Below are 13,691 nucleotides of genomic sequence, written 5' to 3'. Positions count from 1 at the left end.
AAATCTGGTCCTGTCTCTATGTCTGTCCGCCTGTCTGCCTCTCTCTTGATTCAGGCACACAGCTAAAAGATGAAAGAGTATTGAAACTAGAAGTTTAAATTGACAGGACATTTGCAAACCACTGAATCTGGTACCGCACTTCATACTTGTACACATTGCTGAGCAAAAAGAAAACATTAGGCATATTTGAGGCAAAACATTAATACATAACTTGTACTAGGCAGTGTTCTTTTCATCGAAAAGAGATGGACGCTTGATGTATTCGGTAGCAAATAAAAAATACGCGTTGAAAATAACATTTTGACCCCAAAAAATAATGTTTTTGACCCCCCCCCCCCGAAAAAAAAAAGAAAAGAAAAAGGAAAGAGCTCGCGCGCGAGCCTAGACCTCGTTATGGCATTGCAAGGCCAACAGTAACGAAAAGCTCCAATGGATGGCGCGCGATCAGTGGAACGCGGGAAAATTGAATTGACTTGAGCAAACCTCCACCGTACTTATCGTGGGAGGGAAAGACGGGAGGGAAGAGAGGGATAGGTGGTCGGAGGAGAGAAGAGAGACATTTACGTGCTATGCAGGCAGAAGACTTGTTTTTCGACGACATTTGCAGCGAAGTACAGAGATACGCGGCAAATTGTTACGTTCCAATTTTTGCGATCTTCGAGGTTGAAGACCATGTTAGCACTTTTCCTTGTACGTTTCAGTTTCTCGTAACTTTTCGAAAGCTGTCAGAACCTGGCTGTCAGTTGCCCGCGGCACCGCTTCTGCGTGACGGCAGATATTTCTCGTTTGTCCGCAGGTCACATCGCGTGTTGAGTGCACCCCGCTCTTCAACAGAGTTACGCTTCCGTAGAATGACCGCACACGTGCACTGGTTTGCAGCTTCAGTTTTGACAGCTACTAAAGCGGCTACCAATCACTCCGCTCGTCTCCGCTGATTGTGAAGGATCCTTGACGCGCGACGATAGCCGTAATGGCACGACGTTGTCGAAAAGCAAGTGAAGGCCCCTGGCACCGCACACCAACAACAAAAGCGAGCATGAGCGCCTTGATGGACGAGTTGCAAGAGCATCCAACAGCTGTGTCAGATAAGAAAATAGAGATCAGGAAAATGGACGCACGAGCTAGACGAAAGTAAGCGCATCGTGGGCCCTTGTTCACTTCTACGGGCCCTCGCTCGTTACTTTCCCCCTGCGTATCGATTTGGCCCAGGTCCGGTCGAATCCTCCCTGCCTTGTGGTGTACTGAAGAGCAGGCTGCAGTGGAGGAGGGGCTGCGGTGTGCGACCTAGGCCCCCGCCTTTTCCCTACGAGCTCTTCCAGACCGAGCCGCTCACTCACTTGGGCCTCTCGGCATATTTTTTTTTTTTTTTTGCCAGCCAATTGCTTCACCGGGTCGACTAATGCCCAAGCTGAAGTGGTGCTTACTAGCTCCTTTGTTTGCCGTCACTGGGCTAAGAAACGATATTAACCGTTCAGGCAACTATCGTGACTGTAGTTACCACAGCAAATACTTCAGAAAACATGGGGCTAGTACTGCAAAATTGGTTACAAATGGACTTTATTAACAGTTAGTTCAGGCGGCAATCAAAATAATGAGTTTAATCTAGATCCCCCTCCCTTCTCCCCCTAATCGTTAGCTTGGCCCATTCATCTTTTTTTTTTTGCATATAACACCGAGACCCGCCGCGGTGGCTCAGTGGCTAAGGCGTTGTGCTGCTGAGCACGAGGACGCGGGTTCGATTCCCCGCCGCGGCGGCCGCTTTTCTGATGGAGGCGAAAAGCAAAAACATCTGTGTGTACGAGATTTCGGCGCACGTTAAAAATCCCCAGGTGGTCAAGATTAATCAGGAGCCCTCCACTACGGCGCGCCTCATCGCCTGCGTTGCGTCGGCGAGTTAAACCCTACAATCAGCATATGAAACCGACAAACTACCCAACTGTTTGGATTCGCGGTGCTATCTCGCGGCAGACAACGCAAGGCGACACAAAATAAATGTTACGTATTGTTAGTTGAAAATTTGAGTGCGGTCGTGCAACTTTGTCAATTCATGTTTAGACCGCTTACGCATGTTGGTGATTACGCGGAATTCTAATGGCACTGCAGTTTCTGCTTCGAGTCAGGGGCTCATTGGTTGGTGGGCCCAGTACGCTGGTGATACTACAGAGATCTTCAAGCCTGCCTCCAAAAAGAGCCCCATACGGTCTAGCGGGTAACTCCGGTCGCAGGTCATCGCGCTTTCGGAAGACCGTGCCCAGCCATGTGCACAGAACATAATGGTCCTCAAAGTGCCTCTGCAGGACATTTCTTTCCATGGTCACTGGGCAGCGCCCAAAAGCAGTTTGCTTTGCAGAGCCCGTGGCGCTACGAAACGAGAACTTCCGCGGACGGTGTAAGCGGTATTCTTCTACCGAAGATCCTTGACGACGAAGCAATTCTGTGACCACAACGAAATCTCCAAGAGCTATAACGGTGGAGTCACGGGATCGCGAAACAAGGGTGGCCCGACGTATTCAGGTGAAGTCTCGTCTGCGGCCCAACTCTTCGCAACTCCGAGCTTGGACGAGATTCTGTAAAACCAGCGAAATATATACAAGGGCGGACGTTTCGCTGTGTACTTGGTTTCCGCTCCGTGTGATGGATCTTGCCGCGGGGCTTTATAGTCTCACGAGCGAAGCAGTCGAGCCTGGGAAATCAGGTTGCGGGGAGTCATCCTCATCCTCCTTTCTAAAAACTCAATGGTGGCTACAAGGCAGGTCGCAAGAATACTTAACATTTTGCCGAGCCAGCGCAGTGGTTGATATATGGTAAACTTATCGGATCGAGTACGAACACCTGTGTCAACGAATATTAAATAGTGGCTTCACCGTTCACAATCGTCACCGTTCATACCGTCAGTAGTTAGCAGAGACTGGCAACTGCGAGAGGACGGCGACCTCATTACGAGACTGCAACCTCCAATAGACATAAGTCTCACCAGTGATCCTTTAAAAAGGAGATGATATCAGAAACAGCGATGTGGTCACTGAGTGAGGTCACCGAATTTTCGATTGATTGATGGATTGTAGGGTTTAACGCGCCGACGCAACGCAGGCGATGAGGCGCGCCATAGTGGAGGGCTCCGTATTAATTTTGACCACGTGGGGATCTTTAACGTGCGCCGAAATCTTTTACACACGCGTTTTTGCTTTACGCCTCCATCAGAAAAGCGGCCGCCGCGGCGGGGAATCGAACCCGCGACTTCGTGCTCAGCAGCACAACGCTTTAGCCACTGAGCCACCGCGGCGGGTTCGCCGAATATTCACCTAAACCTCACTTGACGAGTTTGAGGCTGAGTGAGGTAGAAACCGGAACTAAGGTACAAATAAGTTCGAAAGCACCCGCCGCGGTGGCTCAGTGGATAAGGCGTTGCGCTGCTGAACACGAGGACGCGGGTTCAATTCCCCTTGCTGCGGCGGTCGCTTTTCTGATGGAGGCGAAAAGCAAAAACGCCCGTGTGTGCGAGATTTCGGCGCACGTTAAAGATCCCCAGGTGGTCAAAATTAATCCGTAGCCCCCCAATACTGCGTGCCTCGTTGCCTGCGTTGCGTCGGCGCGTTAAACCCCACAATCAATCAATAAATCAAGTTCGAAAGCAGCTAAAGTACTTGTAGCTATTCACCACGAGGGCCTATTTCGAATATGGCGAGCTTGTGGCCCGTGTCATGATTTGTGGCGCGGGTGGTGCGATAACCAGCTCGTTTCACGTCTTTGGAGCACAGCGAATACTAAAAGTGCGAACGCTTTAAAATTTCCCAATGCTCTTTTCTTTTCTCGACATCGTCAGGCTCACCTTGCTGAATAATTGCAGCCGTCTTCAGCCTCGGACCAATCAGCTGTCTGCACGTGCTAAACACACAACAAACCCTTCTTGGGAAGGCCGAACAACTCGCGGGAAGCAACGTTTGACTGACTCCCACTTACGAATGCTGTTAAACCGCGCGTCTGATTTTCACTACTTTCCCTTTTTGCAGCAAGGATAACGCAGCGTGAGACAGCGTGCAATAGCGCAACAAATACAGCATTGAAAAATAAAGCAAGCGTGTGTACAACAGGCCCTGCTACCGAATTGCAGCGAACTGTCGGCTAGAGATACAGTTTTCCGCATGACAACAAAACATTCGCACGATGTATTCGTGCGGCGCTTTAATTTAAACGTTGAAGCAGACAGGCCGGGTCTTACAAGACAATGACGACGCCGTTCAAGCCAGACATGTACATTAAGATGTTTACCGTCGAGATAGGGTCACCCGGTAGATGTAAAGGAGGGGGGGCGGGGGCGAGTAGGAAGAGAACGTCAACAGGAAGCTCAAGCGACGCGAACAATAAATATATGGTGGTTGTACCCTGATCGTCCAAGATCCGCTAAGTAGAAGGCGCTGCAGTGGGTAACGGAACAATTAGTGTGGCAACAAGAGAGAGAGAGAGAGAGAGAGAGAGAGAGAGAGAGAGAGAGAGAGAGAGAGAGAGAGAGAGAGAGAGAGAGAGAGAGAGAGAGAGAGAGAGAGAGAGAGAGAGAGAGAGAGAGAGAGAGAGAGAGAGAGAGAGAGAGAAAATACATTGATTGAGCGTCTAAATTAGGAGTGGTTCCATATTCACTGGAGCCCATATGACACCATGGACGCCTGCGCCCGTTCGACCAGCGCTAGCTGGGTCGCCAGTGAGGAGCTGGACATCAAACTCTCCCATTGCTCTCTGGGGTGGGGGGATGGAGGAGGGGTGGATTTTCTGAGCTAAAGTCACACTCCCCAATTGTGTGGCGGAGTGATCCTGGTTTTTTACAAAATTTGCATTCGGCCGAGTATTGCTCCGGGAACATGAGGTGGGGCCTTGTTGGGTGGGGGAAGGATCCAGATTGAATGAGGCGAAATACTGTCTGCTGCTCCTTAGAAAGGCTAGGATGAGGTGGAGGGGGCGTCTGTCTTTCTAGCCGATAGTGCTGCGTGATTTCCCTGAAAGTGATGAGCGGGAAGTACTCCACGCCTTCCTCCGCAGCCTGGGGTGCGAGTACGCAGGCTTGTTGATGGGCAAACTCGTTACCCTCCATGGAGGCGTGAGCAGGCGTCCACACCACTTTGATTTTTCTATTTGCTATTTTATTCTGCAGCATTCTAAGGGTCGCTGGAGACACCCAGCCTGATTGGTAGTCCCGATATGCTTGCTGCGAGTCGGTGACAATCGTTTGTGCCGGCGTCTGTGTGAGGTGAGGGCCAGAGCAATTGCTGCCAGTTCGTAAGATAAAGTCAAGGTGAGCTGCTTCCGTTGTCAATACAGAAACCGAACGTGAGCGAGATGCAAAATTATTATCCCTGCCGAAGTGTGATTTGGCGCAGTTAAAGTTGGTAGGGCTTTATCTTACGAAACTGGCATGATGTAATTTGTATTACGAAATCCGCATCCCAAATCGCTTTACAGCTGTTTTCCCTTGGCCCGTGCAGTAATGGAGAACCATCCGTATTAAAACTGCAGTCGACAATTGTCCAATGTAATGGATGAAATGAAACAGAGCCATGTAACAGAGTCGCTTTAGCCGTCGAAAGTCATGTATGCTTCAAAGAGACGCGATTTACATCTGTTTTACGGGACTATCCACCGCACCCCTTGTATTTTAAAGTGGGGAGCGCAGGAGAAACCAGAACCCCCTTTTTACCACCTCGCTGTGAGCCAAACTACCCGCCACGAAGACGTTAAAACTGGTCACGGTTATAGAGCAATCTAAGCTGGCAGGTCTGTGAAATTCGTTTTATGGTGCTCAAATTGTATTGTCACTTATGTATACAGAATCAACGAACAAATAAACTCTTTTTCTGATTCTGATTCTGAAATTAGAACGCGAGTTAAAGTAGTTTTATGAGACCGTACTCCTCACTGAATTTGAAGCGCGCCGAAACGTTTACAACATAACGACGAATCAACTATCCATCAGGAGGATGTGAAACTTGGCACCGTTATAGCGTTGTCCTATAGGGGCCATTGGAATAACTCGCCTTAAGATAGGCGTACTGAAAAACGGCCTCTCAAAACATGTCCCACGAAACCGAGTTCACACCCGCCGCGGTGGTTCAGTGGCTAAGGCGTTCCGCTGATGAGCACGAGGTCGCGGGTTCGATTCCCGGCCGTGGCGGCCGCTTGCTTGTCTGATGGAGGCGAAAAGCGAAAGCCGTCCATGTGTGGGAGATTTCGGCGCACGTTAAAGATCCCCAGGTGGTCAAAATTAATCCGTAGCCCCCCACTACGGCGCGCCTCGTCGCCTGCGCTGCGTCGGCGCGTTAAACCCTACAACCAATCAATCAATAAATCAATCAATCAATCAATCAATCAATCAATCAATCAATCAATCAATCAAACCGAGCTCACAAAACACTTCTGAGAAAGCCGAGGTTGACGGCTGCGCTGAGAAAAAAAAAGCCTTCTTCGCATTTAAAACGCGCTACTCAACGTAACCTGTCCATCCCTCTAACAGCGCTGTCGCCGCAGAAGAACGCTTGCGGGCACAACTCGAGGCATAAATCCCTTAATCAGTGCTCCGCCAAACGGCCCAAAGAAGCGCCACGAACGAGAGCGCGGTGAATTAAGCAGGGCGATAAGTATGAATATATTTCTCCGGGGGAATGCAAGCCGACAGCGGTTATCTGGCCGTGCGCACACGGGCTCGGAAACGACACGCGCCCCGCCGTTGCGCTTGTTTCCCCGTTACGCAGGAGAAAGACGAGCGGCCGGAGCCCCCGGGGTAGCGCCGCATCGAACGTAATCCCGTTCCTTTAGTCGGTGCAAGCGGCACCGCGAGCCCATTACAGGTGTTACGGGCGTTTGCCCTTTTCATGCGCAGCCATTCTTTGGCCAGTAACCCACCGAAAAAGCGTGACGAGATATATCTGCAGTAGGCGTGTGCGAATATCGAATTTTTCGAATACGAATCGAATACGAATATCTAGCTTCGAATATCGAATCGAATATCGAATAAAGAAGTTGTTTTTGAAAGCCACGCGCCCCCTTAATTACGGGGGGTCGTGAATTTCGAAAATAACTTCTTGATTTCATTGTGGATTTTTATAAAAATTAGCACAGCAACTGGAAATGCTTCTGTGATAACAACATAAAAATTTCAAAGTAATATTTTGAAAACATTGCCATTTATAAAAATTTTTTTTCTGTTCACCTTGTACCAAGCTTGAGCGGCCTATAAAACATGATATAAAACTTATTCAAAGTGCTTTGCATTCCCACATGAATGAACAAGGTCGTGACAGTCTTACAGTTTTTTTATTAGAAGACCTTTTTTTTTTTAGTGTTCAGTTTTTCAGAGGTCAATGTACAACAGCCATATAGACCATGAACGACTATTTGAATAAAAATTTAAAAAAAGTAAACCTGAAAAACCAAGAGTGTCACGACCTGAACTGTTCATCAAGGCGTGTAATGCAAAGAATGGAATCAAAAATAGAGCTAGCGGTCACGAAGAAATCACTGGAACAAGAGACGTAGGTGGCAAACAAACAAAAAAAAAATGTTTTGAGAAAACCATTTGTGCGTCTTTCTTTTTCTGCCATTCGTGCGTTTGTGAATGAATGAAGATAAAAGAGGCGGCCAGTACTGGAAAGAGGATCGCTCAGCTGATCCAATGGTACCAAAATGGCCGCGCCCGCTGGCCCCGTTGCGGAGATACAGCGCTCCGAAGATTGCCGTTCTTTCGCCCTTTTAAGCTGAAATTTTGTCACCGCAGCTGGCAAAAGTATTTTTTATGCCCTCTGCGACGGTTTTCGGCGAAAAAGCTTTGCAAAGTTTTGGTCATTTTTCCGAAGTTGAAAGCCGCGTCCTCCTCTCAACAATCCAAATACTCGATAAAAACAGATTATTCGAACCCTTTCAAATATTCGAAATGTTTCGAATACATAGTTTTCGAAGCGAATACGAATTATAACATATTTAATATTCGAGTAATATTCGAAATTTTCGAATATTCGCACACCCCTACCTAATCTGCTGCGTAAATGCATGTTTGGTCAAATTAACGTGTGGGATCAGCGTACAATAGTACAAATGTAGATGACTGGTACCTTTAGAATCGATAAATAAAAATCGAAAACAAAAGTTAAAAGCGCGTGACACCAGGTGCTTTTAGCCGTACATGGGGTCATGCCCTGGTGTGACGCCATATATCTGCAAAAGAAAAGCACAATTTACTGAGTTCATGGATGTAACCATTATGGCAGTGGAAAGGCATATGATCGGCGTCCTCAGAATCAATAAAGAAGAATAGAAAAAATACGAAAATAAAAACAAAAATGCGAGAGACAATGCGCTAGCAATGCATTTGTGTGTAGCAGCGAAGCCAACGTTAAAGAAGGAAAGTGTATTGTTTGCATTGCCCATGATGCCATGTCTTTCCAGCAACGTACCTACGTATCGCAATAAAGCAGAGTTTTAAGAAGGCTAGAAAGTATGCTTACGCATTGGTAGGTAATTATCACAATTTCCGTATACGTGAAAGGGACGGTTACCAGCATTACTCGAGCCAGCCACTTTTTTTTTTATTCCTGCTTTGCAAACAGTAATCACCCGCGTGCTTGTCTGCTTTCTCGGAAGCAGGCTATATTTACAAATACCCTGCACTGGACGTGCTGCATACGCTGGGACTTTAGCGGTAACAGGCGGGAATTTGATTTCTTTACATTTTGCCAACCACTCATGCAGTGGCAAAATAGGACGAGATTTCGGCAGCGATCTCGAGCTCTCTCTTTTCTACCGCCCACCAGCGAAAATTAAAATAAAAGCGAACAAAACAGTAAAGCAGTAAACGTGAGGCACAAAGGAGCAGCTTCGCCCATGGCCGCGCCACTGCACTCGCAATGTCCACCTGATAACAACGGGGGCTGGGCGTGTTTGCGGACTTTCAGGGGGCGATTTCCCCTCGGCTTTTCGCCGCAGCAGTGCTGCTAAAGTTGGCTCTGATTTTTCAAAAGCTCCCCACACAATGGGGCCCGCCTGCTGGTCGCTGGGGCCGGCCGCGTTTTCAATGCTGCTTTGTCTCGCGTTCCGTACCCTTTATTTGCAGGCGCTGTGGCGCGCCCAGTGACCGCTAAACGGGTAGGGTGTCTCACGACACCGGCAGTACAACACACATAACGGGGCAGCGCGCACAAAAATAGAAATAAGTAAGTAGATACAGCAGGGTAAGTATTTGCGCCACAAAAACACGGGGAGGGGGCTAGTGCACCGGCGGCATCCGCTTCGGAAGTGTGCCGTTATGGCATGTTAGATTTCCAGACGGGGACGCTGACTCGCGGCTCCATCTATCTTGAAATTGATTTGTGGAGAGAAGCGCCGCTGAACGGGCCGATTGCGCGGCACGGAAATTGCGTTCCCCAGTTTTCATATCTTTCACTCGCTTAAATGCCTACAAACGCAGTTTCCTTCAAAGCCACCCAAGCGCCGGGCTAGAGCGGAGAAGATTGGCGCAAAAGTACACTTCTTCCCCGACAGTAACGAGAAACGTGTACACAAAATGGCGTCAGAACACCTTTGCTCTCTATAGTAACATGCACAATGCAAAAAAACGCCCGCTTATTGCGAATTTTTTGATAATACAAAAGAATTTTCCCGGCCCCTTCGGGTTCGTTATATATATATATATATATATATATATATATATATATATATATATATATATATATATATATATATATATATATATATATATATATATATATACCCGGCTATAACGAACCCGGATAGAGCGAATTATGCTATATATCGAACAAAAATATTTCAGTTACAGAAATACATGGGAAAAATATTCCTTATAACGAAGTTCGAAGTTCACATCCGATATATCGAACTCAGCGCGCCTAGAATGGCTGCCGAAATGTATGGTCTCGAAGCGGCGATTGAGATGTGGATTGGCCGCGACCACGGAGCAAGAGCCGCGACTGAGACATTGCGCCTCGCACGGAGCGACGTGATGCCCGACACTTTCCGTAATTGTTTCCGACGCGCGGGACTCACGATGGAACCAGCCCATTCCGCGAGTCCGGACCAAGACAGCAGCATCGGTGAACTGTGGGAAGAGCTCGCCAGCGTTCCCGATGATGTCGCGAGTGAAAGCCGTCCGACGCTTAAAATGAAGCGCTTTCGGCAGTCGATGTGCTGCGCCAATGCTTCTTAGATTTTGGAGGACGCGGACTCGAACTGGTGCAAACAACGTTTCGTGTAGAGAATGCTATGCTAGTTGAAGCCGCCAAAACGAAAGTGAAAACAAAAATCACCGCTTTTTTTGCAAAGTAGGCAGTTAAGGCGGAAAGTAGCTTTATTATTTGCAATAAATGGATTATTTGGTGTATGGTAATGGCTAATTTACTGTGTTCGTTTCTGCATGCGGGGATGGCGGAGTTGGGAGGGGGGGTGGCTCCCGCGGATTGCGAACTCGTAAAAATAAGTTCGTTATATGCGGGTTCGGCTATATCGAACTATTGGATATATCGAACTAATCGCAGTGCATATTGCAGTTCGCTATAAACGGGTTTCACTGTATATATATATATATATATATATATATATATATATATATATATATATATATATATATATATATATATATATATATATATATATATATATATATATATATATATATATATATATATATATATATATATATATATATATATATAGTGCATGCACACCGTAACCGTCACAGGTCCAGTGTTGCCATCAAAGCAGTCAGCGAATGACGCTGGAAAGCATACGATTTGACTAAAAAAATCGATTTGCGCTGTGGCATTACACATCATCAGAACGGCGCTCTGCATTGCTCAGAGCCGTGAGCAGTTCGCACTTTGAGGTCAGCTGGATACACGGCCCTGTCTTCCGCCCAATTTGCTTTGATGGCTGTCTGGAACGGTCACTACATTGCTTTGTGTTGAAGCTGAACAAGAATGTGCGCGTACGCGTGCGTGTGTGTTGCGTGTGTACGCGCTTACAGCCGATGAGCACGATTTGCGGTACGGTACGCGCGTAAAACGATTTGCAGCTGTCGTTTCGGGGGCTCCGATAGTAGTGAGCGATTCCCTCCGAGGCTGGCCTGTAACTCTCTTGTTGAGAAGGTACGCATACGCGCATATTCTATTCATACACGCTATCCGTGTTTCTTCCAAAGGTTTTAGGAGGATCCCTTGGCAGTGAGGTTACACCCCTTCGTCGAGCAAAAGCCTGCGGGGAAGCTGCAGCACAGAGGCAAGCATCGATTCTACACAAGAACGGGTGACAGTGGAGCGTGAAGTTTCGGATGGTGTTTGCAAGGCACCTTGTTTGCCGCTCCGAAACAGCCGCCAAGCGCCAAGATACGCCGGCAGGGGCGCGCTCCTATGAGCGACGGCGCGAACCGCGCTGTATTCGGTCACTTCGGTGTGTGCAAGCATAGCCTCACCGCCAGTCAGAAGGCGTGCCTAGCAATGCACACGCTGCGCGAGTAGGAATACCTGCCCGTGCGATGTTCCCTGGAAATCTGAAACCTGTTCCCGCCTCATGATCGGAAAGTTGAAAACATGGCTGGCTGTGCTCGCAGAAAATATCAAACAAAATCACAAAAACAAAACCCATCAGTTCTCACTGAAACTACAATAGAAGTTCCAGACCGAAAAAAAAAACGGTATATAGGCGAGACGACGTGAAACTGAAGCCAGCAGAAGAAGCTTAAGGACTAGTGTGGGAACGTACGATTGACGAAGCAGAATAGGAAGAAAAAAAAAAGATAAAGGCACACAGAAAGTTGCTGCCCTTATTTCCCGGCGTATTCCAGTATTCTCTTTAAATGATTCGAGGAGGGAAAGACACTTGGCTTATTACGACCTTTGTGTTTTTTCCTTCTCGCACTTACAACATGCGGTAATGAGACACGGCTAAGGTGTAAAAGAAGGCCTACCTTGACGACTCTTCACGCTTTTTTCTGGTGTTGCTGACTCCTGCAATGACAGCGCACCGCTGAACGGGCGAACGAGCGATGCAATCTCAGAAGAGGGAACAAACAGCACGGAGCCTCAGGTTCCTCCTTAGTGGACGCCGCAAAAATGTGCGGCACCAGTCACTTTCCGCCACACAAACCAGCAAGTTTTCTCCGTGCGCGCCGAACGTGTGAACAGCGCGCTCACGAAGTTCTCCGGCGACGCGCCGATCGGAGGCTGCAAAGAGGCGACGGCCCCGATGGAAGAACGAGTCGTGGCCGCTGGTCGTCGTCCTCCGTAGGGACGCGTATCAAACAGCAGCAGCCGAACAGCCAGCGGTACGGCCCCGAAGCTGCTCGCGCGCACGATACGCCCGTTCCAGCGGCGGTCGAAGCCCGAACTGAGCGGCGCGGGGAAAACGGCATTCGCTCGGCGCGCGCTCTTGACGGGGGGAAGGAGAGTAGCGGCGCTGGGAGCGACAGAAGAAAGGAGGGTTGTCCGGGGAAGAAAGCCGCTCTCCCCGCGTCACGATGGAGGGAGCGGGAAAATCGTGCGTGTTCGAGTGGTTCGAGAGCAGTACTTCGCGTTTTGCATCCTGCTCACGGGTCAACACTGCCTCTTCGCTTGCACAACACGCAACGCGACGGTCCCGGAGGCTGCGACGTTATGTCCATCCCATATCTGCAGCCTGAGAAAGGGAAAGCGCAGCGCAACGTCGGGTCTTCGCTCACTTGAGTTACGCCCCCCGGTGAAAATTTCATTCGCCAAGACCTCAGCTGCGCTACTCGTCGGAAGGGCAAAGCTGTGTGGTACTGTTATCACCAGCGAGGACAGTGAAATGAAAGCAGGCAACAGGCTGCCCGGACACAATCACCGGCCGGTGGGCTTTCTATGATGTTATGCTACAGAAATGACATTGCAGGCGTTGGATTGCCTCAGCCGCACACAAACGTGCTTTTGTGGGCCCTGAGGAAGGAATGCTGCCAGTCTTTGTAAATGGGAAGGAACCTCTCAATAGCATTGCTACAGCTTTCTGGACTTTATGCAAGTAGCAAAAATGAAATTGCCCCGAAGATACAATCGCAGGATCCAGTATCTCTTGCGGCCGTGTTTACACATTTAAAAGCGCGAATCACGATGTATAAGCAAGCAGTCTTCGTTATATTTTCCCGTCCTCTTCGAGAAGAATATAACCCCAGGTATTCCTGAATTGCACAGTACTGCGTACAAGCTGAGTCGGGGAGCCGCCAAAGGGAACACACAGACGCACAAAAAAAGGCGAAAACCGTTGGCGATAGCGGGTCTACACACACAAAGACGGCGAGAGGAAAGTGAACAACTACACGGGAAAATCTGAGTTTCCCCCGTTTGGCCGTTCGTTGGAGGGATTGGCACCGGGGTCCGTCTGGGCGCCCCCGCCGCGGCGCCCCTGACGTCACGGCCCTCCCGCCATATGGTTGCATGGACCTCCGCCCGCGGCGGATTTCGTTGTGCTCCCTGGGCTTTTGTGCACGTCCAGGGGAGAAGCTCTCGCTTTGCGTCTACGAGCGTCACCACCCAGGCAAAAGTAGGCTCCGAAGCGTTGTGGGGTGCGCGCTTTCTAAGTTTGATATTCATTCCGCTTATGCGCTGTCCAAACGCAACTCAAGGATTTGGCGCCATTACTGCATGTAGACTTCCCCACAAAGTCAACAGCAGGCACGGTGGCAATGGTGC

The 13,691-nt window shown here is 48.8% G+C and overlaps 1 protein-coding gene across 1 annotated transcript in view; it reads right to left on the bottom strand.

Moving 5' to 3' along the window:
* Positions 1–12,733, bottom strand: part of Culd (CUB and LDLa domain) — a 201,698-nt gene extending 188,965 nt beyond the window's left edge. The window contains exon 1 of the mRNA XM_077683855.1: positions 11,957–12,733. The gene's annotated coding sequence lies outside the window, so the exon portion shown is untranslated. The remainder of the gene's footprint in view (positions 1–11,956) is intronic.
* Between the last annotated feature and the right edge of the window lie 958 nt (positions 12,734–13,691).

The sequence above is a fragment of the Haemaphysalis longicornis genome, unplaced genomic scaffold (assembly GCF_048455015.1).
Source record: "Haemaphysalis longicornis isolate Haplotype H1 unplaced genomic scaffold, Haemaphysalis longicornis Haplotype H1 scaffold_1, whole genome shotgun sequence".
Lineage (NCBI taxonomy): Eukaryota > Metazoa > Arthropoda > Arachnida > Ixodida > Ixodidae > Haemaphysalis > Haemaphysalis longicornis.
Note: the sequence above shows the minus strand (reverse complement) of the source record. Positions and strands in the feature narration are given on the sequence as shown.